The 23,312-nt window shown below is 39.1% G+C and overlaps 1 long non-coding RNA gene and 1 other non-coding gene across 2 annotated transcripts; both read left to right on the top strand.

The window, feature by feature from the left end:
* The first annotated feature begins 9,986 nt into the window (after positions 1-9,986).
* LOC149232934 (uncharacterized) lies at positions 9,987-10,747 on the top strand. The gene is made up of 2 exons (XR_016247586.1): positions 9,987-10,109; positions 10,265-10,747. It is a non-coding gene; the product is annotated as an uncharacterized LOC149232934 (long non-coding RNA).
* LOC149232935 (small nucleolar RNA snoR111) lies at positions 10,216-10,337 on the top strand. Its single transcript, XR_016248509.1, has one exon. It is a non-coding gene; the product is annotated as a small nucleolar RNA snoR111 (small nucleolar RNA).
* Positions 10,748-23,312: the final 12,565 nt, after the last annotated feature.

Genomic DNA, 23,312 nt, shown 5'->3' with positions numbered 1-23,312 from the left:
CCCAAGTCAGATCTGATGCCTTGAGAGGAAGTCTCACTCAAGGTTTACCAAGATTCAAATAAAGGTAAGGAACATGAAGGATAATTTGTTTCATGGACAGGGATTTAGTGTGCTACCTTTCAATCACTAAGACAAGGCTTATTATATTTCATAGTATGGCCTCACTAGACGTGCATAACATGAAAGGAGCCTTCACCAAGTCAGTATTCTCTTAGTGCTTCCCTTCCCTTGGGTTTTTTATGTCTCCATTACACGAAAGGAGCCCTTCACTAAGCCAATAGTCCCTCAATGCTTCCCTTCCTTAGTGATTTTTGTGCAAATATTCAACAAGCTATTTTAGTAATTTTAGGTGGCCCTCTAGCTCAGGTTGAAGGCCTCCACAACTTATGGGATGTTACTACTCATAAGGATTTTTCTCACCTCCTACACAGAGTTGTGGTTTTAGAACCCTTGTGTAGGTTTAGTTCACTCCACAGTACTCAAGTTCATACACGATGGTATTTCCTTGTCCACAACCATTCTATGTTGCTCTTTGATCTTTCTACTCATCCACACACACTCTGCAACTTTCTATTTGTCTACTATGTTCTCTTCTTTGCTCTCACACCCACACTATTGCTTCCCTCTATTCACACACACCTCTAGTCACGAGAATTCAAGTCCTTTTCCTTGGGCCACATGGTCAATCCAAACTCTCCATAATGGGTATGTAGCCCATACCCTAGAACATTTCAATAACAATTTCCACCCCACTTTTCTCATAACTATTGGCAGTTGGGTAGTTTAACTACCAAAGAAGAAATTAGAACAATTAATTTAGGGTCAGATATATATCTTCCCCAAATCCCCCTTGCAACTTTTCTCTAAAGCAAGCTTCCTTCTTAACCATTGGGATCCATATTGGCTACTCTATTCCTTAACTTTAATATATTAAATAAATATGAAAACTATACATCAATTGAAAATTGACAAAATATCTAAGCTGGTCATCCCAAAAATATCAGTCTTAATTACATATTACAAAATTTGGGGATAAAAAGGGGTGATACAAACACAAGTTGGGAGACGCTTCCCTTGGGGACTTTACTAGTCACCCTTGTTGTAGCTAGAATACAAGATTTTTTTTTCTTTAGAGCATTTGGAAGACTTGAGAAGCCATTGAGACATTTTTGGCTTGGAAGGAGCCAACTCTTCGAATGTTTTTTCATTCAACTTCCATTGTGTTTGATGATATCTACTTCTTTGTGTAGATGGAAAGCCCCTTTTTGAATTTCCTTGGTTCTTGGCTCATAAGTTGTATTGAAAATAGATTTACATGGCAAATGATTTGGTCATTGCTTATAATTGAACTTGGATTCCTTACTCAAACTTGAAGCTTACATTCCACCTAGTCAACTTAAATTAAATTGCGATGGAGCAACATAGTGATCTGAATTTAAACAGGAACGCAACAAATTACAGATATAACCATAAACACATAGATGCAATAGAAATACAACTTCATTTCATTAATATCAAAGAACTGAAATATGCTTACATACAAAATGGAAATAGACTAGCTCGAGTGATGGTAGCTTATCTCTGAGAAGAGATGTGGCAACTACATACTTCTAAACTATGTTACAATGAGGCTTGAAGGTCTATTTATTATTGAGAGACAATGGAAAACCCCAAAACATCCCAAAACTTAACCCTGGGAGATGAAACACCAAACTATGGGTCCCGTTGGGGTAAATTGGTACATAAACTTCCTAGGGTCGTAACTTTGGCATGCGATCTCCGTTTGACGCACATAATACCTCATTAGAAAGATCTATCCGAGGATTACAATTGATGATAGTGAATATTGCGCTAAAAACCCATATTCACAAGTGGTGATTTTCCAAAAAAAACGTCATTTAGGGCCTCAAAACTACTCCGGAAGTTCAGGACCCAAAACAACTGCCAAAAATAGTAATAAGTGCTACAATTAAGGAAACTGAAAAACTAAAAGAAATAATGATGGGGGTCCAAGTGGAATAGGCGTGTGGCCACCAATATCCACTTGGATCACTCCTCCTCCCTTAGGAAGCAATGGTCCCCATTGCGTTGAGTTCCTCCATGAGATGAGGAAACTTCTGTTGAACTTGATCCCTGGTGAGCCACTTGCCCTAGTGAAGGAGTTGGCCTACTTTGACAACTTGATATAGTTGTATCCTTTGTTGTCAAGTGTTCTTGAGCTGTTTTTCCATGATTCGATCAGTCGTGGCTTGTTCCATGTAGTGTGGGTTTAACTCTGTTGGTGTGAGTTGTTCTGCAATGTCGGATGTATCCAACAATGGTGAAAAGTAGGGTCGAAGGCGGTCCACATTGAACACTGGGTGCTGACCAAGGATGGTGGAATACTAAGTTCGAAGGCATTGTCACCTACCACCTTGGTGATGGCATATGGCCCATATCTGAGCGGGTGAAGCTTGTTGTGGGTCCCATCAAGGCGCTCCTTCTGCAAATGTAGCCAAACTTTGTCGCCCACCTGGAACTTGTGTGGCACCCGATGTTGATCATGTCGCTGCTTGTACTTAGCATTGTCTCTGTCCAATATGTCATGAACCTATTGGCGGATGTGTTGAATGTGCTCAATGAAGTTGTTTGTGTTGTCGGCTTCAGACTGGACATGAGTCGAATCTGCCTAAGTAGCTGCAAATGATATTGCCACATCAATGAGACACAGTGGTTGGAATCCTAAGCCCACCTGAAAAGGGATGTGGCTAGTCGAGCTGTGGAGAGCCCAGTTATGGCTCTGCTGGACATAGGGGAGGCTCTCATCCCATGTGTGTGGATGCTTTGAGTTGTACATGTGCATAATGTGTACGATCATCTTATTGACGACCTCTGTCTAGCCATCAATTTGGGGATGGAAAGATGTGGACTTAGTGAGCTTGGTGTTCAACATCAACTGGAGACTGGACCAAAATGTATTGAGGAACTTGTTGTCCCGATCTGAGATGATATACTGTGGGATCCCAAAGTGTACCCGCACTCGTTCAAAGAAGAGTTTAGCAATGACTTTTGTTGTGATATTCTTCTTGCAGGCCGCTATAATGGCCATCTTCGTGAATCTGTCGATGGCCACAAAAATACAGTCATTGCTATGCTTAGTAGAAGGAAGGCCCGACATGTAATCCGTGGAAATGGATTCCCAAGGTCGACTAGGGGTAGGTAGTAGAGTATAGAGGCCTTGCTTCTTGATGGTTGGTTTGGTAATGGCGTAGGCAATGCAAGATCTGATGTACTTCCCGACATCCTGTCGAAGATTCGGCCAATAGAAATACTTTTGCAGTACTACCACTGTTTTCTTGACCCGAAATTCCCAAAGACCCGACTGTAGTGCGCTTCCCAAATCATCTTGGCACGCTCGCTTGTAAGAACACAAAGGTGTCCCAGGTGGCATAACAATGCATCCTGGAGGTGAAAATCTAGAACTTGCTAACCCTTCAAGGGCGTCTGGTATGTGTGGTCGAATTCTGGGTCGCTTTTGTAGAGAAGTGGCCAATCAGAAGTCTCGTGCCCACAAGAGTTGAGCACAGTGGTTAATGCCATGATCGGTGGTTAGCCGAGGCAATCTGCAACATTATTGGTGCTTCCCTTCTTGTACTTTATTTTCAAATGGAATTGTTGCAAGTATGTGCACCACTTCTGATGACGATCATTTTGCAACTTCTCTTGTGTCTTTATGAACTGCAAGGTTTGGTGGTCTGTGTGGATGACCATTTCCTTCCCCAAAATGTAATGCTTCCATTGTCGGCATGCCTACATAATGGAATACATCTCTTTGTCATAAGTGGGATACTTCCGGACTGTGTCTGAAAGTGTCTCACTGTGATATGCCACTGGATGCCCCTGTTGAGTAAGGACTTCCCCAATAGCATAGTCAGAGGCACCTGTCTCGATCTCAAATGGTTGTTGCAAGTTTGGCAATGTGAGCACTAGTGCATAACAGAGGTGATGTTTCAACTCTGCGAATGCCTTTTGTTGAGATTCAGACCAAAATAATTTTGCTTTCACTCCTCCCTTGGTGACTTGACTTAAGGGCCAAGTGATATGAGAGAACCCCAACACGAACCTGCGGTAGAAATTGGCAAGACCCATAAAGTTGTGGAGCTCTATCAGAGTGGTTGGGGCTGGCCAATCCCAAATGACTTGGATCTTCATTGGATCCACATGCACCCCCTGTTCATTAATAATGTATTCCATATACTGAACCTAGGTCATGCCAAAAGTGCATTTCTCCAAATTAGCACACAACTTGTGTTGTCGCAGTGTTTGGAAAACCTGTTGGATGTGGTGGAGGTGCTCTTCCCAACTCTGGCAACAAATTACAGATATAACCATAAACACTGAGATGCAACAGAAATACAACTTCATTTCATTAATATCAAAGAACTGAAATATGCTTACATACAAAATGGAAATAAACTAGCTCAGGTGATGGTAGTTTATCTCTAAGAAGAGATGTGGCGACTACATGCCTCTGAACTGTGTTACAATGAGGCTTGAAGGCCTATTTATTATTGAGAAACAATGGAAAACCCCAAAACATCCAAAAACCTAACCCTAGGAGATGAAACACCAAACTATGGGCCCCGTTGGGGTAAATTGGTACATCAACTTCCCAGGGTCGTAACTTTGGCATACAATCTCCATTTGACACACACGATACCTCATTAGAAAGATCCATTTGAGGACTACAATTGGTAACATCAAATATTAGGTTGAAAACTCATAATTTCCCCCGATGATTTTCCAAAAAAGTGTCGTTTAGGGCCTCAAAACTGCTCTGAAAGTTCAGGATCCGAAAAACTGCTAAAAATAGTAAGCTATGCTACAATTAAGGAAACTGAAAAATTGGAAGAAACAATGGTGGGGGTCCAAGTGGAATAGACGACTGACCACCAATATCCACCTGGATCACATAGTTTGATTTTTGACCACAATACTCTAAAGCTTAACCTCCCCACATCAAGAGCATGGTGGAGAGAATGGAAGTGGTGGAAGGTCATGATTTTTACAAAATACTAGTTGACCATAGGTTATAAGTGTCTCTGTTCAAAGCCATCCCTAGGAGGTTGGCTATATAAGTTGTAGAGGTTGATGTCTAAACAAAAAATGTGTGTTTTTAGGCTTTGCAATATCTAAAACCTATTTTAGAACCTAAATAAGTATTGTTTCCTTGGTGCCTTGTGTTTAGTGGGCTCCTCTTAGATAAAAGATTAACTTACATGGGAATTCATAGCTAATGATGTCCTCGCTGCGAATGGCCTAAGACAACCATGGATGTTTTTTGGTTCTACCTATTATCCAAGTTTTATTTGGGCATAAGAAGAATCATTATGCCAATAATAGCTCTATGCATCTTTATCCTAATGCATGACCTTACTTGGTGATCCACTGCTTTGCGCTCTAGATTTTCATTTTGCTTGGTTGCTTATTAGGGTTGAATTTTTATTTTGAATACGAAAAAAGAGGAATGATGGTATATTTAATTATGTTGACTTCTCTTGGTAAATTTGATTTGTGCCAACCAATCCTTGCAGATTGAGGTGCAATCCTACAAGGCGCACTTGGAGGTGGAGCATTAACACAACTTTTTGACTATTGGCATGGGCCCTCCTACACTATGACTTGTGTGCCTTCTAGCCCAGAGATTGCTCCTATCCATGCACTTTCTCATCTTACTTCCACAAGCTCTTCAATGGGAAAATATATGCACTTATTTGGTAGATCGGTTTGGGAGTTCCATGAGCGTGTGAGTAACTTCTCCATTAGCTTACCTCAACACATGGATAAAGCCATCCTAACCTTAGTTCTTGCAATCTCATAGCGGCCTAGACCCTGAGAGGGAATTGATATATGAGATGTTGTGTAGCACATGGAGGCTAACTTGCCACTCATTGGATGGGACGTAATGTCAAATGATCATTGACAACCCCCCTCATTGTTGGTGTTAATGTCTAATGCTATTATTTTATGATGTTATGGTTCTTCTTTTCCAAATGTTATGCATTTTGATACTCCATGGTATATTGGCATAAACCAATGTGTCTCTCAATGATGATGTGTTTCTGCTTGTGAATGTTGCTCAGGTGGTCCTCTCTCTCTTTTTTTGTAAATATTGATATCATTAATAGTCAAAGGAAGTTTTGTTTCCAAAAGGAACTCCATAAGTGTAAAACTTCATTACAAAAACAATCATGGAAAAATTAGAATCACTTTAGTTTTCTTGGATCCACATGCTAGGGCATTGTAAGGATCCTATCAATAAACCCTATTTATAGTGTATGATGACTTTGTAGTTAGATATACTTAATTACAGTGCATCTCCTCCCAAATCGTGGTCACCACACCCAAGGTTAAAATTATCTAAGTCATAACCAACCAACTAAAAGCAATTTTACCTCTTACTCCACAAGGAAGAAGGTGGTTTCTACCCTTCATTGTACTTCCACCTACTACCCTAAAGTCTATTAAACAATTCATCCTTTATAATTAATCCACTTAAAGTGTAATATCTAGTGGAACACCTAATTATAATTTAGTGTCATACCCAAGGATATCATCAATAATTAATTCACAAAGTTTGATAACTTTCATATATACTAACACAACTATATAAACTAAAAAGTTGCTAAAGGCCTATATGCATCAATCCATATGAAACCGCGCATCTCAGCGGAGGCATGAAGAAGGAGATTTTCCGGAACAGTTGGAAGAACAGAGAGGACGAGAAGCCCAGGAAGGCACTCGTTCGAATCCACGAAGAAGAGAGCGCGAATGTGGCTTTCGATCTGGAATATGAGATTCGGGCGTTTGTTTTCATTTCCAGGCTTGGCCACGGACCCCGTCTCCTCGCTTCCTTCCCCAAAGGTCGCATTGAGGCTGTGGCGAATGCCCTTCTGGATTTGTTCATAAAATGTGGAAGGGTTAAGATTGCATGCGAACTGCTTGACGAAATGCCTGAACGAGATGTCAAGAAAATGGCTTCGTGGAACGCAATGATTTCGGGGTTCATGTAGAATGGGCATGGCAAGGAGGCAGTGATTTCAGGATCTACACAAAATGGGCAAGCTGCGGAGGCAATGAAGATCTTTATCCAAATGCAGGGAGCTGGAAGGAAGCCAGTCACGAAGACATACCCCAATATGCTCCCGGCCTATACCAACTTAGTAGCTCCGGAGCAAGAAATCGAGACAACCCGCTTTTCTATGGAGAAGATAAGCGATGGAAAGCAGCAGTCGGATCTCTCAGCCTCGTTCCAGATCCAGATCAGGCTCCTTTCTGGAAAAACTCTGCTACAATGGGTAAGCGCTTCAGATCTAGTGCAGAACCTCAAGCAAGCTCTGGAATTTAGGCTGGGGATTCCCTCCGCTTCTCAACGACTCCTCTGCGAAGGTAAACATATTGAGGATCTGTATCCCCTTTCTTTTTACAGCATTAGAAGAAATGCCTCCATCATTCTTACCCTCCGTTTGAGAGGGGGAGCTATGGGACAGTCATCTTCAGCTATGGCTTTTTCTTACAAGGATGCGGTCCATGCTCAGAAGCCCAAGAAAGCTGCTCCACCAGCTCAGGCTCCTAAACCGTTCTTGGTGGACAAGCTGGAGGAAACCCCCTCCATTGAAATAGCGCATCCTTCGCTGGATGATCAAATCCAAAAATATGCAGAGCATGGCATTATTTGCAGGTTCAATGGACTATGGCCTCGCACAGCGGATCTCTACCAATGGATCCACTCGCACTGGACCAACAACTGCAAGGTTCTTCTTTGCTCAAAGGGTTTCTTCATTGTAGTTTTTGCTTTCAGCGAAGATTACCAAAAAGCATTAACTGAAGGCCCATGGTTTTGGGGCTCAGCAGAACTATTCCTCACCCCTTGGTTCCCAGATTTCGATCCTTCTTCAGCGATCATCACAAAGCTTCCCATCTGGGTCAGACTTCCTAACCTCCCGGCGCATCTATGGCACTTTGCAGTATTCCAAGGAATCGGCGACTCTCTAGGCCGCTTTCTAACAACAGACACCTCTAGGGGGGAAAAAGGCATATACACCTTCGCCATAATTTGTGCAGAAATAGACATGAGCAAAGGTCTACCGGATCAGATTAATCTCAAAATTGGAGACTTCCATTGGACCTAGTCCCTAGACTACGAGAACACAGCCTTTCGATGCCGAAATTGCCATAACACAGGGCACCTTCAGAACTCTTGTCCATCGCGGCCTGCCCAGAAGAAGAAAGCCAATCCTAAGTCGAAATCCAAAAGTTGGAAGCCTCATGATCCTCCTCCTATGGATGATTTGGATTCCAGCTCAGATGAAGAGGCAGGGGATGCAAAAGGAATGGAAACAAAGCAGGCTCAGGATCCGCCATCGACTGGTTGTGAGGATTCTTCGGTCCCTCCAAACTCACAGAAAAGAATTCATGAGTCCTCTCCCTCGGATTCAGACAAGGAGTCCTCTCCGTCAGCCCAACTTAGTTTGCAAATCATGCCAGTTCAGCAGAGTCATCTTGATTGGGTCAAAGTTGGTAAAAAGAAAGGGAAAAAATGCCGAATAGTTGATCCTACCCACGTTGGGTAGAATCCTCTGTTGTTTCTCTGTTCCTCTTGTTACTTCTTGTTTAGCAATGTTATCTTCCTAGTTTCTCTCAGGGGCCCAGGTGGATCGTCTTTCCTTTCCGGCTGCCCGTTCTCTTGCTTCTCTTGGCTGTAATGTCATATTGTACCATATTTTTCTTAATAGAATTAGTTTTTACCGAGAAAAAAAAACAATTATTGGATTGAGAGGTGTAAGGGTTAGGTGTAATGTAAGAAATATTATATGTCAATATTATCAATATGGACTAATGCCATGACTTATCAATACCACATACCCAAAAACCATAACTCATTTCAAAATCAAAATATTTTAGAAATATTTCATTTTATAACATTTTTAAAATTAAATCTAAAAACAAAAGAGTATTAGAGAGATGTTGTAATATCTTGTAATTATTTTGACTTACTCAAAATAAAATAAAAATAAAATTAAAATATTTATAGTTATAATTATTAACTTCTCAAATTATATAAAATAAAATTAGAAAAAAATAAACTAAAAAACATTAATTAATTAATTAACAATAAAACCAACCTATATCCATTTTTATTTAATATATATCAATATAAGAGGGATCAAATCTCTTTTTATTCTACTATTTCATATCCAGAATCTAGACCTATGAGATCCATGGGACCTCACCTCGCCACACGAAACTCCAGCAGCTAAATCGTCTCAGACCCTGGGAGACAGACTAGGTCCTCCAGACTTCAGTAGTGCACAAACTCCCCTAGACAACGAGTTAGTGGAGAGTCTGTACCTCCCACTGACCCTTCATTAGGCCAACAAACTTTGTGGAATTTTTTTCAATGCTCTTCTCAGATGTTAGATGGGTCAATCCTCTTCGTCATGGCATTCCATACATTGTATCTTTTATGGGTCTAATTCTCTTCGTAAGGGCATTCCATACATTATATCTTTTATGGGTTTGATCGTCAAGGCATTCCATACATTGTATCTTTATGGGTTTGATTCTCTTCGTTAGGGCATTCCATACATTGTACGTTTTATGTTCATGCATTGTATTTTTTATAAGAAATCATTTGGTTCTCACACATTTTATGGACATCATTGTACTCAAGAGTCCCTTTGACCTACTTTGTAGTCATGAATTGAACATAAATATAATTATCTTATCTTATCTAAAAACATATTTGTGTCTAAAAAAATCATCCCTATATACACTTGGTGCATCCAAAATTAAATAAATTTTAATAATTAAATTAAATTTCTTAAAAACCTTTTTCCAAAACAATAAAAATGAAAAATAAAAATTGTTATTTCATTTTATAATAAAAAAATAAAAGGTAATTATTTCCCTTCATTCTCCGACTAAAAAAAAAGAAAAAGAATCTATCCTTAGGGTTTGTATCTATCCTTAGGGTTTGGAAGTGAGGGCGTCTATTTATTCTCCAACGACAGGGTTTTATTATCAAATGGCTTTTTGAGCTACTTTTCATTGCTGTATCTGGCAAACTGGTATGTTCGGATGCATTATGGTAGAATAAGTTGCTAGATCTAGATCTGTTTATGTATTTTATTTTTTCTTTCTATTATCCTGTAGAAGCTTTTCTCTGTTTGAATTTAGAGCAGGATGCCCAGTAACCCATTCTGGCATTTCTGGCATCAAACAGAGTACATTAAGGTCGAGATATCGTTTCAGTCGCCTTAATACAGATGGGCGATTCGATTGTTGCTCGACAACATCTAATATCAGGTTTTGCTTGGTATATTTCGTTAGAGAAAAAGGGCTTTGTTAATCAGTTGATGGTATTCTAGATTTTGGGGGTTAAATAGTTCTCCTTTAGTGCTTTGCATGGTGACCTATGTGTTGTGAAGTTCGCGCTTTGTAGCGCATTGATGGAAACAACTTTGAATTTTTGGAATATTTGTCTCATTTTCTTGGTGCTTTAAAGTTTTGGGGTGCTTCACAGATAAATGGTAACAGTTGCATCGTTTGTGCTGTGCACTATTAAGTTTTGGGCCCTGTTAGTTTCTGTGCATTTTAAATTAAAAAGCTTGCTATGGAGGTGCCAAGTTTGAACTATTCCTTCAAGCCACCAAGTGTATTAAATTTTATGATAGTTACAATATGATAACTTTGGGCTTACTTGGTCGTTTGAAGGGTTTAGTGCTCCTCTTCCTTGGAATATATGAAACGTAGGAATCTGGGTATTTGCAACGCTTCAGATTAGGTCTTACCTGTATGTTGGAGGGGTAAAGAGCTATGCGGATGTAATACAGTATTGTCTGTGACTGAGTATTTTTCTGCTATTGTTGTGAAGTGTTTCTGGAAAAACCTTATTTTCCCATTCACGACTGAATATCTGAACATTCCCTGGACTGAGTATTTGAGTAAAGACTGGTTCAGTTACCGACTACAAGTGGTTGGTAATCCAGTGAGACTATGTAGGAGGGGCTTAGTTGAATTAGAACTAGACATGCTTAAAATAATAATATGTTGACTGTGATTGAGTTGTTTTCTTGTATATTTGTGAAGCCTTTTTTGAGGAGCTTTATGTCCCTCTACCCTGGAATGAATATGTGAATAATACGACAGTAGTTGTTATTTCAGTGAGATTCTCTAGAGTCTCTTAGTTGAGTTAGAACTAGATATTCCTAGTTCGATTTGAACTAGGCATTTCCTAGAACTTTGATGGAGTTATGAACTGAACCTTGCTCAGTCTCTATTAGCTTTCCTCGCTATCTGATTTCAATAGCAAAATAAATCTCAAGCTAAACTGAGAATCTGCTTACAGTAACAAAATAAATAACTATTGATGAACTGAGAATTTAAGATGACTTGTTTCGATTTAAAATTTGAAGCAGAGAAAGAGCATTGTTTCCTTATTTTTTGAAAGAATAGTCTGTCCTAACTGTCCGAAAGTCAAAATACATTATATATAATACACAACCCTCCTTAGAGATAACTCATGTCTCAGCTTCTCATATCTCAGCTTCTTGCTTCATAACAGTGTATTTTTTGACAACCAAAACCCCTGAGAATTTAAGAGGCATTAGATTTAAGAGGACTGAGAATAATATTTCGCAAGTATTATTCATTCCGAAGTTTGAAACAAACAGAGAGAACATTTTGTCCTTTTAAATACCAATCTGTCCTAAAGTCAAAATACATCTTTCAATGTATCGTGAATAACCCTCCTTAGAGATAACCTATATATCTCAACTTCTTGCTTCATAACAGTGCATTTTTTGACAACCAAAACCCCTGAGAACAGAGAGAACATTTTTTCCTTTTAAATACTAATCCGTCCTAAAGTCAAAATACATCTTTCAATATATTCTACTCCTTAGAATAACTCATCTCAGCTTCTTGCTTCCATGATAGTACAGTTTTTGACCATTCCCATAGGAATGATATCAATCAAGTGTTCCTATTCACGTTTTGGTTTCCGCGTCATTTTATTTGGAATAACAAATCTCGTTTCTCTTACACATTATCCCCACGAGTTAAGCGATTAGGAAGCCTTGATAAAGAAATGCTGGTTGGAATCCTTTGCTTAAGCGACAAGGTGGCCTTGATAGTGAATACGCTTGTTGGTCTTGAAATCATAAGGGACTCTCTACTTTGTTTTATTAGGCTTTCCTTATGAGAAGGCTAATTAATGATGCCTAAGCTTGTAATATTTTCAGACTCCAAAATTTATGACCATGAAGATGATTAGCGGGTGCCCCAATGCTCGTGGGTGAGAGAGCATGTGCAAAAGAGTGGGTGAGAGAGCATGTGCAAAAGAGTGCTGCATGGTTTTTGGAAATGATGTGAGAATTTGTATTGAAATATCCATATCATTCAAATAAGGGGATGTTGTAATGTTTGTTTTTTTAATATTTTGTCTTTATTGATTAGGAGTTAAGATGGATCTAGATTTGTGCAACAACAAGAAAAAACATGGGCTTGACTAAGTTTTACAATGTTTATAACTCTATACCTCTTGACAATAGAATTACATTAGTTGAAAAAGAAAACATTACAAACATCTATACCCTTACAAGGAGGATGGTCCAAGAAATGCTAGAACTTGGGATTTGTTTGGACAATGGAATGTGACAGTTGAAAAAGAAAACATTACGAACATTTATACCTTTACAAGGAGGATGGTCCAAGAAATTCAGAACATGCCAGAACTTGGGATTTGTTTGGATAATGGAATGTGTGAACTTAGATTTATTTGGTTGTTAGTGAGGTAAAGTGTCACTTGAAGGAGCATTGTGGTTTATTTTTTTGGGTCATTAGAACCCTCTTAGCAAGGTAAAGGCTCAAGACCCCTTTATAAAAATCATGGAACCCCATCTTGTTTCATAATGGTGAATGACAATGGAGAAAAACATTAAGCCCTCTTGGCTCAATCTCCATCCTCTTTGGATTCCTCAATTGGGGGGCCTTTGTTTTTGGAGAGGTGGTTTGGTGGATTCATCATTTTGGAATGAGCAAGGTTGGTTTCCCCGATAAAGATGGGTTGCTCTTCCCTTATAGCCTCTTTGATGCAGCGTGGCATTAGAGGAGTAGGAGGGCTTTTTGTCCCACTTTGTAATGGGGTTGAGCTTTGGAGACAAGGTTCTAGTTTTCAATCTTCAAAGGTGGTAGACAACATTCCTCCCACCCTTTCCTCGTTGGGCGATGTCAACCCTTTGTTGAATGTTATCTTTGGTAAGCACATTCAACCCATTGTTGAAGAGTATTTATTACTTCAAATTATAGGTTTAAATTCTATTGAATTTGGGCAAAATAAGGAGCCAATCTCTGAGACATCTGTGCCTATTGATGCATGCCATACACATTCTCCCCCTTAGTAGCACCCATTGCCCTCCCAAACCATTGCCTTCCTCCTCTCGCATTAACTCCACACTAATGGATGGGGGTCAAATTAAATTGTTCTTTTTTCTTGAGCTCATTTTGCAACTGCCTAGCTCTACTTACCAACCTTACTCTTCCTGCAGCAACTCTACACTAATGGATGGGGTCATATTAAATGTTCTATTTGCTTGAGCTCTTTTTGCAACAATTGCCTAGCTTTGCTTGCCACTTTGACTCTTTGTATGTCACCAATTCTTGAGGATTTAGTTGGCCTTGTTGTAAGCTTTTGTCCTCCCTCACTTCGCCCCTCGTATAGTATTAAATGTTCTTTTTTCTTGAGCTCTTTTTGCAACACTTGCCTAGCTTTGCGTGCCACTTTGACTCTTTGTATGTCACCAATGCTTGAGGATTTAGTTGGCCTTTTTGCAAGTTTTTGTCCTCCCTCACTTTGCCCCCCTTATAGTGACTCCCTTCTCATCTCTGTAATTCTTGCCTTCCCATTCTCATAAGAATGAAAGACCCCTAAAATAAACCCATCTGCATCGTTTCAAAAAGTCAACTACTTAGAGAAAATCCCAACAAAAAAGATTTGGTAGGGTCTAGGAGACTTGTATTGGGAAACCTCATCCTTGTCATCTTCTAGTGCCCTTAGAGCGGAGCTACCCTCTGCCAAGGGTTTTCCATGATTTTAATGTCTCTGAACATTAGGGGGTTGGCAGGGCCCCCAATATGTCATGCCCTCTACTATCTGATTACTCCTCACCATTCAACGATTATTTGTCTCTAAGAAGCTATGGTCCTTAAGGAAAAGGCTAGGTATTTTTTGCACAAATCATTTCCAAATCAACTTCTCTCTATTTATGTAGAAATTTGGTAGTAGAATTGTAATTACTCGATAAATTTACTTTGAATCAAGAGACACAATTATACTCTTGATTTCTGGAAATTAATTCACAATTTAGAACATCATTCACATACATGCATCAATCACATGCACAAATTACATAGATTTACCTAGGGAAACCAATTTATAAAATGCCTTAAGCTTGCTTGCATTAATTAGATGAATAATGAATGTATTACACGTGTTTGCTTGCTTTGAGCTCAACTTGCAAGTGAATAATTGTTCTCCTTGCTCAATGAAAATATGATTTGGACTTAGTCAATTTTTATCTCCACTCTAACTCCTATTTCATTATGCTATGGCCCCTATTCTTTAGGAATTCCCTATTCTTTAGGAATTTGCAACACTTGTGCACACAAGACTAGTCTACCATTGATATTACAGTGCCTTGGAATCTCTACCACAAATGAACAATTTGAGTTCTTTGCATTCTTGAGCTATTTTTGGTTGATTGATCAATTAATTAATTAGATTATCACTAAGTTAGATAGATGTCCCATTGCATAAATGACCTCCAACTAGTTCTATAAACAATTAGAACTAGTTTAACTTAATACAATTGGAAATAACTAATGCCACTTGTTGCTCAAGGGGCCTAGCTCTCATATGGAATCTTATGGACGCAGACCTCAAACCCCCTATTGCTACAATGTTGGGATTATTATGGAAGGTAATCTCTGGGGTTTGGACCAACTTATCATCCTTGTCAATTGCTATGGTCCCTACAATAATAAAGAAGGTTTTTGGGTTCATTTCTACTAGAGTGGCCTTCTTTTTGACCACTCTCTCCTAATGGGTGATCTCAACTTCACTACCTTTGCTTGTGAGGTTTGGGGTGACAATGTGCGACTTGATTCCTTTGCCTTGGTCATATCACACATCCTTTAATACTCCAAACTTATTGATGTTTGCCCCATTCGTATCGCTGCTACTTGGAATAATGGAAGCACTGGTGTCCATGGCATAACTAAATGTTTTGTTTGCTTCTTGATCGCAAAGAACTTGGCAGCTTCTATGCATAAATACAGGGTTTGGGTGGTTTTTGATTCCATATATGATCAATGTTATTGTTGAGATCATATTTATGATATTGCTTGGTTGATATTGTTGGGTATTTTTTGCATGGGCTCATTGTACTCTCCACTAAACATTTTATGATTATCTAATAAAAGAATAATTGCAAAGGGTTTCCCCTTTTTGGGGTTTTCCCTTGGTCATTGACCAAATATTGTCTCTTGTTTCTTAGTTGTTTTTCATTTTGTATTTGTATGATTCTTTTATCTAGTGTTGCTCTATTTTCATTGGTTAATTGAAGAAGTGAAATTGTAATTTGGATGTTATTGGAAATTGTTGAAGTAATAGTTGTAACATAGAACAATTTTTTTATCAAAAATTAACATGGTATTAAAGCTTAGGTGAAGACAAACCCAAGAGACAGAAAAAGAAAATCCATCCTCTAGAAGTTGAACTTTGGTTTGGTAAAAATGTCTACCTCATGCTTCAAGGATAATGAAATTTTAGTTGATGCATCCAACTTTGTATCCATCCTCTAGAAGTTGAACTTTGGTTTGGTAAAAATGTCTACCTCCTGCTTCAAGGATAATGAAATTTTAGTTGATGCATCCAACTTTGTAGCTTGGAAGGTCAGGATCAATGTCACCTTAGATGAGTATGATGTCATGGAATATGTGGAAGGAAAGATTTCATCATCAATAGAAAATGCATCTCAAGCTACCAAGTCCAAGTACAAGAAAGGTGAGATTAAAGCTAAGAATATTATTATTGATTCTTTAAGAGATCATCTACTTGTTTATATTTCATCTTTGAAGACTTCCAAGGAAATGTAAGATAAGATTGTGGGCATATAAGAAGTGAACAATTTGAGCCACATTATTGATTTGAAAAATCAACTCAAAGAATATAAGATGCACAAAGGAAAAACTATACAATCATTCTTCATAAGAATCTTTGAAACTAGGGATCAATTATGGATTGCTCAAGAAATCATACCGGGCAAGGAATTAATGATGACTGCCTTTAGTGGTCTTCCTTCATCATGGGACATGTTCATTACTTCTATCAGCAATAGAGAAAGGGTCCCTACTTTTGATGAGTTACTTTCTCTATGCAATCAAAAGAAAAGATTGATGATCTAGGGGAAGAATTCAAAGGCAAAAATGAAGGAGAGCCCATTGCCTTCCTTACTCAAGGGAAGAAGAAAAACAAGAAGAAAGGAAAAGGAAAGCCATCTATTGCAAGAAGACCTACACAAGCCAAATGAGATTCCAAGGGCTAGTTGAACGCTACAATTGTCATCAGAAGGGTTAGTATGCTCGAGATTTCCTTAAGAAGAGAGATTCTCCAAGAACAAACTCTTCAAGGTCCTACAACAATAGCCATGGCTACAACAACAACAGGGCATATGATAGAAGAAATGATAGAAGAGATGGAAGAAGAAATGATAAAAGATTAAGAGACTCTCCCAATGATAGTGAAGCATATCATCCAAAAAAAAAGGTCAAGAAATTCTAGGTATGGAATCTACAAATTTGAATATATCCTTATTTTTGCTCTTTTTAGTTATTCTCCTTTGGATGCTTGGGATAGTTGGTTGTTTGATAGTGGGGTCTCTCATCATTTCTTTGGATATAAAGAAGTTCTCTCTAATTTGGTGGAGAGGGATTCAAGTTTGAAAATTATTCTTGGAGATAAATCCAGTCATCTAGTTAAAGGTTTTGGGTCCGTTAAATTTCATTTGGACTCTGTAATCTATTTTGCTTATCATGTGATATATGTGTCGGGGATGAAGAAGAATTTGGTATCTATATCCACTTTGGAAGACAAAGGGATTAGAGTTCCCTTCATTAAGGGAAAAGTACTTACTTGGCCAGTGGGGTCCCCTATGAGAGATGCATTCTCATTGGGATCTATATTCGAGGGACTTTATAGAGTCACTGGAAGACCTCTTCTAGCATTGGTCCACGATACTAATCATTAAAAGCGAGCTATGGCGCCGAAGACTGGCCCATCTACATTATGATACTCTTATGAAATTAAAGAATTTAGTCTTTGTGATCTCCAATGTTCAAGATGATGGAGCATACCCAGGGTGTTATAGTGGAAAGAAGACAAGGGGGCCATTCCTCTCTAGCGACAATAAGATGAAAGACATCCTCCATCTCATTCATTCTGATATATGTGGTTTGATGCTCGTACACTCACTTGTTGGCAATCTCTATTACATTACTTTCATCCACGATTTCTCAAGAAAGACTTGGATATATTACTTAAAGCATAAGGATGAGTCCTTGAATTTGTCCAAAGACTTCAAGGCATTGGTTGAAAATCAAACAGGGAAGAGAATTAAGATCTTCATGTCCAACAATGGGGGGAATAACATCTCAAATGAATTCATAGACTTTTGCAGGAAGGAGGGTATCAAGAAGGAGATGATTGTGCCATGTACTCCCCAACAAAATGGAGTAGCCGAAAGACAGAATCGGCCTATTGTAGATATTCCCATGCCATGCTACATCATCAAAAGCTGCCAAAGTTTCTTTGGGGAGAAGCTACTATTGTAAATGTATATGTTCAAAATAGGGTGCCTCATCAAGCATTGGATCAAGCATTGCACAACAAAACTCCCAAAGAAGCATTCACAAGTGTCAAAACCGATGCTGGTCATCTCTGTATATTTGGTTGCCTCGTATATTTTCATGTGTCGAAGGACAAAAGGAAAAAGTTGGAAGCCACGGGAAGAAAAAGTACGCTTGTTGGAAATTGTGAAGATTCTAAAGCATTTAGAATATATATTATTGATCAAAGGAAGGTTGAAATTAGCAGGGATGTAACATTTGATGAAGATGTTGCCCTTGGGAAAGCAAGGGATCTTCCTCTGCGTCTTCTGCCTAAAGAAGAATGATGATATGGATATTTTAGAAAGTCCTTCAGTGCCTCAATCCAAGAGAGACATTGTTGATGATCCCATGAAGTCTATGGAACCTTCAGATCCTCCTCCATGTGATCTCTCTACTAGGAAGAGGCCACTTTGGCTTTGTGACACATTACAGGATGCTAAGAGACACATTCTCGCAAGGTCTTTTAGAGAGAGCAAGAAGCCACACATTTACCAATGATATGTGGTGGCTATGAGCAATATGATTTAAGTTGAGCGTCACACCTCTAAAGAAGTCATGAAAGAACACGTTTGGACAAATTATATGGCCGAAGAATACAGATCAATTATAAAGAATGATGTATGGGATGTTGTGTCGAAGCTGAAGGGAAAATCTGTGGTGAATTCAAAATGGCTATTCAAGATCAAACATGGAGTCGATCGAAGTATTGAGAAATATAATGCAAAGTTCGTGGCCCAGGGATTCTCCCAAAAAGAGGGAGAAGATTACGATGATATATTTTTTCTTGTGGCTCGATATAACACCATTCGTTCGATAGTTTCCCTTGTTGCAAGTCAAGGATGGACCCTTCATCAAATGGACGTGAATAAAACATTCCTTCATGGAATGTTACAAGAATAATTTTGTGTTGAGTAGCCACAAGTATTTGAAATAAAGGATCAAAAGACACATGTTTGTAGGTTGAAGAAGGCATTGTATGGTTTGAAGCAAGCCCCCAAAGTATGGTACGACCACATAGATAGTTACTTGATGAAGTTGGGATTCACAAGGAGAAGTGTTGATTCAAACTTGTACTTTAAAGTGATCTAAGGTATGCCTCTCATTTTGGTATTATATGTTGATGACTTATTCTTGATAGGTGCACACCCTCTCATTCTTGAATGTAAGAGGGAGTTGGCTACTGAATTAGAGATGAAATCTCTGTTGGGTGTGTGTTATATTCTTTCCACGGCTAGCACCACGTGGGGGCGGCGGTGTTATGAAACCAACTCAAGAAAAGATAGAAAAGAAAGATCAACGCCTTAGAATTCATCCTCTTCGAGGGGGCAATCTCCTTTACATTACATAAATGAACAATTCTTGGATGATACAAATGACAAAACCTCCTTTCTATATATAGGAGTTTAAGGAGTCACAATATAATCCAGTCGACCTAACAATAATAATATAAAGCCACAAAAATAATAATAGAGAGATTCTATGGGGCACAGAAATAACAATATGTGGGTAATAGGGGCACAACAATATAAATAAAGAGTATAACTACAATAGTAATGGGGTAATCACTAGTATTATAGGGACCCAACATGCCCCTCTCCTTAAAAAAAGTGTTGTCCTCAACGCTTGAGCAGTTCTGGATACTTTTGCATAAAATTCTCATCCTCCCATGTGGAATCTTCAGCGGATAAGTTCTTCCACTTGATAAGATACTCTGAAATTGATCGATTTCGTAGCTGTCGAGTTCTTGTTTCTGTGACTGCTTCCGGTTCCAATATAATTTTTCCTTCCTCGTCAAGTTCTGGCAATATTGTTTGAACTGGGAGCTTGTCGCCTATAACCTTCTTTAAACATGAAACATGGAAAACTGGGTGCAATCGAGAAGCTGCAGGAAGCTCCAATTTGTATGCCATAGTACCAATCTTTTCCAACACCTTGTACGGACCATAATACTTTGGTGATAATTTATTATCCTTCTTAGCTTGCTTTAGGGACATTTGCTTATATGGTTGTAGCCGTAGGAATACCCAATCACCTACATCAAAACTTCTTTCACTGCGATGTTGATCTGCCTGTTGTTTCATTCTATTTTGTGCCAACACGAGGTTATCCTTTAAGAGTTGGAGGACTTGTTGTTGATGTTCGATGTGATGTTCCACTGCCTGAACCTTAGAATTTTCTCTTAAATATGATGTGATTGATGGTGGTTGATACCCATAAAGTGCCATAAATGGGGTCATTTTTGTTGCTGTATGGAAGGAAGTGTTATACCACCATTCAGCCAGAGGCAACCATTTGACCCATTGTGTCTGTTTATCAGATACAAAGCAACGAAGATATCCTTCCAAACATTTGTTTACTATCTCAGTTTGCCCATCAGATTGAGGATGATAAGATGAGCTATGAGCTAACTGAGTACCAAGACAAGAAAATAATTCTGTCCAAAAATTTCCAGTGAAAATGGGATCTCTGTCACTTACAATAATCTTTGGGTTTCCATGTAGCTTTTGAATTGTTTCCATAAATGCAGTAGAAACTGTACTGGCTTTAAATGGATGTGATAATGCACAAAAGTGTGCATACTTGGTAAGTCTGTCAACTACCACCATGATGACACTCTTTCCCTCAGACTTGGGTAAACCTGTGATAAAATCCATTGAAACCTCCTCCCAACGTTGGCTTGGAATGGATAAAGGTTGTAATAGACCCGGTGTCTTAATTGTTTCAACTTTATTTTGTTGGCAAACCAAACATTCCGCCACAAACTTTTGAATATCTGATTTAAGGCCATCCCAAAAAAATTCCTTCTTAACCCTGTGGTAAGTTTTTAAAAATCCTGAGTGCCCTCCTAAGGGAGAAGTGTGCAATTCCATAAGAATCTTTTGTTTTAGCTGGGAATTCTTACAGAGGTATAAGCGATCTTTGTACCATAACGAATCATTTTGCCAGCTAAATGTATCAGAAGTACTGGAATCTTGTTGTAGCTTTCGAATAAGTGCCCACACTTCTTCGTCATTCTTCCATTCCTCCTTTGCTTCATTTATCCAATCTGGTTGGATAATAGAAATGGCACACAACAATGCTTCCATATCCTCATCCTTTCTTGAGAGTGCATCTGCCACCACATTTTGCTTCCCTTTTTTGTAGATGATTTCAAAGTCATAACCCAACATCTTTGTGACCCACTTTTGTTGCTCTTCAGAGGATAATCTTTGTTCTAAAAAGTATTTAAGGCTATCATGATCCGTTTTTACCTTGAAGTGTCTTCCCATTAGGTAGGGTCGCCATTTCTTAAGTGCATGGAGTATTGCCAACATTTCCTTCTCATAAATAGCTTTGCTTAAAAACTTTCCCTTGATTGGACGACTTTCAAAAGCAATGGGTCTTTCATCTTGCATTAGAACAACACCAATTCCATTTCCTGAAGCATCACATTCCACAATAAAGGTTTTTGTGAAGTCCGGTGTAGCTAAGACTGGTGCTTGGCACATTGCCTCTTTAAGATGTTTAAAGGCCTTTGTTGCTTCCGGAGTCCATGAAAATGAATCTTTCTTCAATAATGTTGTTAGAGGTGCTGCTATTCTCCCATAATCTTAACAAACTTGCGATAATACCCTGTCAACCCAAGAAATCATTGCAGATGCTTTATGGATGTGGGGATTTTCCATACCTTAATGGCTTTAATTTTGCTAAGGTCTACCTTAACTCCTTCATGAGATACAATATGACCCAAATATTCCACCTCCTGGACTCTAAAGAAACATTTGGATCTTTTTGCATATAATTGTTTCTCCTCCACTAGTTGTAGCACCTTGTCTGTAGGAATTTACAGGGTAAGTTCCTCAGAAAGAATACCAAAAGGACACCGCTCACAACCAGATCTCAAATCAATACACCAGTATTTTTGACGTGGTTAAAACCCTCAAAGTGCAAGGAGGGAAACAGTCCACGGCCTGTCCCAACGTGGGTACTACAGGCAATTTATTAATCAAAGAATGAAAATTTACATAAGCTTCTCTCATGCACGGATTACCCGAACAATGACCCTCCATGCGCTTTAAATAGAACTCATGGACCAATCGGGTGTCAAGCCACGGATCAAGTGTCGGTAATACCGAGGTGAGAGTGAACCGTCGGATCACTACATATCGTGACCGTCGGATTGTAAGTTACAAAATGTACAACGGTAAAGAAACACACTTTACCTAACTCTAACCTAACTCTATACTAGACCAAGTTGAACTTAACTATATCCTATGTGTCGGAATATCCTAACATCCCCCCTTAAGAACAACTTGGGATAGGATTGAAGGATTTACAAATATGACACAATAGGAGAAGGAAGGAGGCACTAGAGCCTATCCCCCCTTAGTGACAACTTCCTGAACTCCAAGCATATATCGAAGTTTAGTGAACTTCGCCTCTGTGAGAGCCTTTGTGAAGATGTCTGCAACCTGATCATCTGTTGGACAATATTGCACTTCAAGAACATGGTCATGAATGAGCTTTCTGATGAAGTGCATGTGTAGTTCAATGTGTTTGCTGCGCTGATGCTGGACTGGATCTTTGCATAGCTGAATGGCACTTTGATTATCACACCAAAGTGTGGTTGGATGCTGCTGCTCAAAGCCAAACTCTGATAGGATCTGACGAAGCCACAAGGCTTCCTTACTAGCTTCCACGGCACCACGATACTCTGCTTCTGCTGACGAAAGAGAAATGGCAGCCTGTTTCTTACAAGCCCATGTAATAGGTCCTGAACCAAGAGTGAAGACATAACCGGCAGTAGACTTCCGATCATCAGGGTCACCAGCCCAATCAGAATCAGTGAAACCAACTAACAGAGGAGCTGCTTTGGCACTGTAATGAATCCCAAACTGTACTGTACCTCGAACATAACGAAGTATTCTTTTAGCTGCTTTCCAATGACTTTCACGGGGGTTTTGCATAAAACGAGCAACAAGGCCAACAGCAAAGGAAAGATCAGGACGAGTATGGGTTAAATACAAGAGTTTTCCGACAAGTTGACGGTATAAGGTAGCATCAACTTCAGGAGAAGTACAAGAGACTGAAAGTTTGACTCCAGACTGAAAGGGAGAAGGGGCTGGCTTACAGTCTTCCATGTGAAAATGACGAAGAATATCACAAGCATACTTGGACTGGGAAAGGAAAATACCCTCCTGGGATTGCAAGACTTGAAGACCGAGAAAATAGTGTAAGTGTCCTAAGTCTGTCATTTCAAATTTCTTTTTAAGGCTGGACTTCACATGGTTTATAAGGTTGGGATCACTACCAGTAAGAATAAGATCATCAACATAAAGAACAAG

This window comes from Pinus tabuliformis, chromosome J (genome assembly GCF_031772625.1).
Source record: "Pinus tabuliformis cultivar Carrire ecotype Pingquan chromosome J, CPIR1, whole genome shotgun sequence".
Taxonomy (NCBI): domain Eukaryota; kingdom Viridiplantae; phylum Streptophyta; class Pinopsida; order Pinales; family Pinaceae; genus Pinus; species Pinus tabuliformis.
This window is presented reverse-complemented; position numbering and strand designations above follow the sequence as displayed.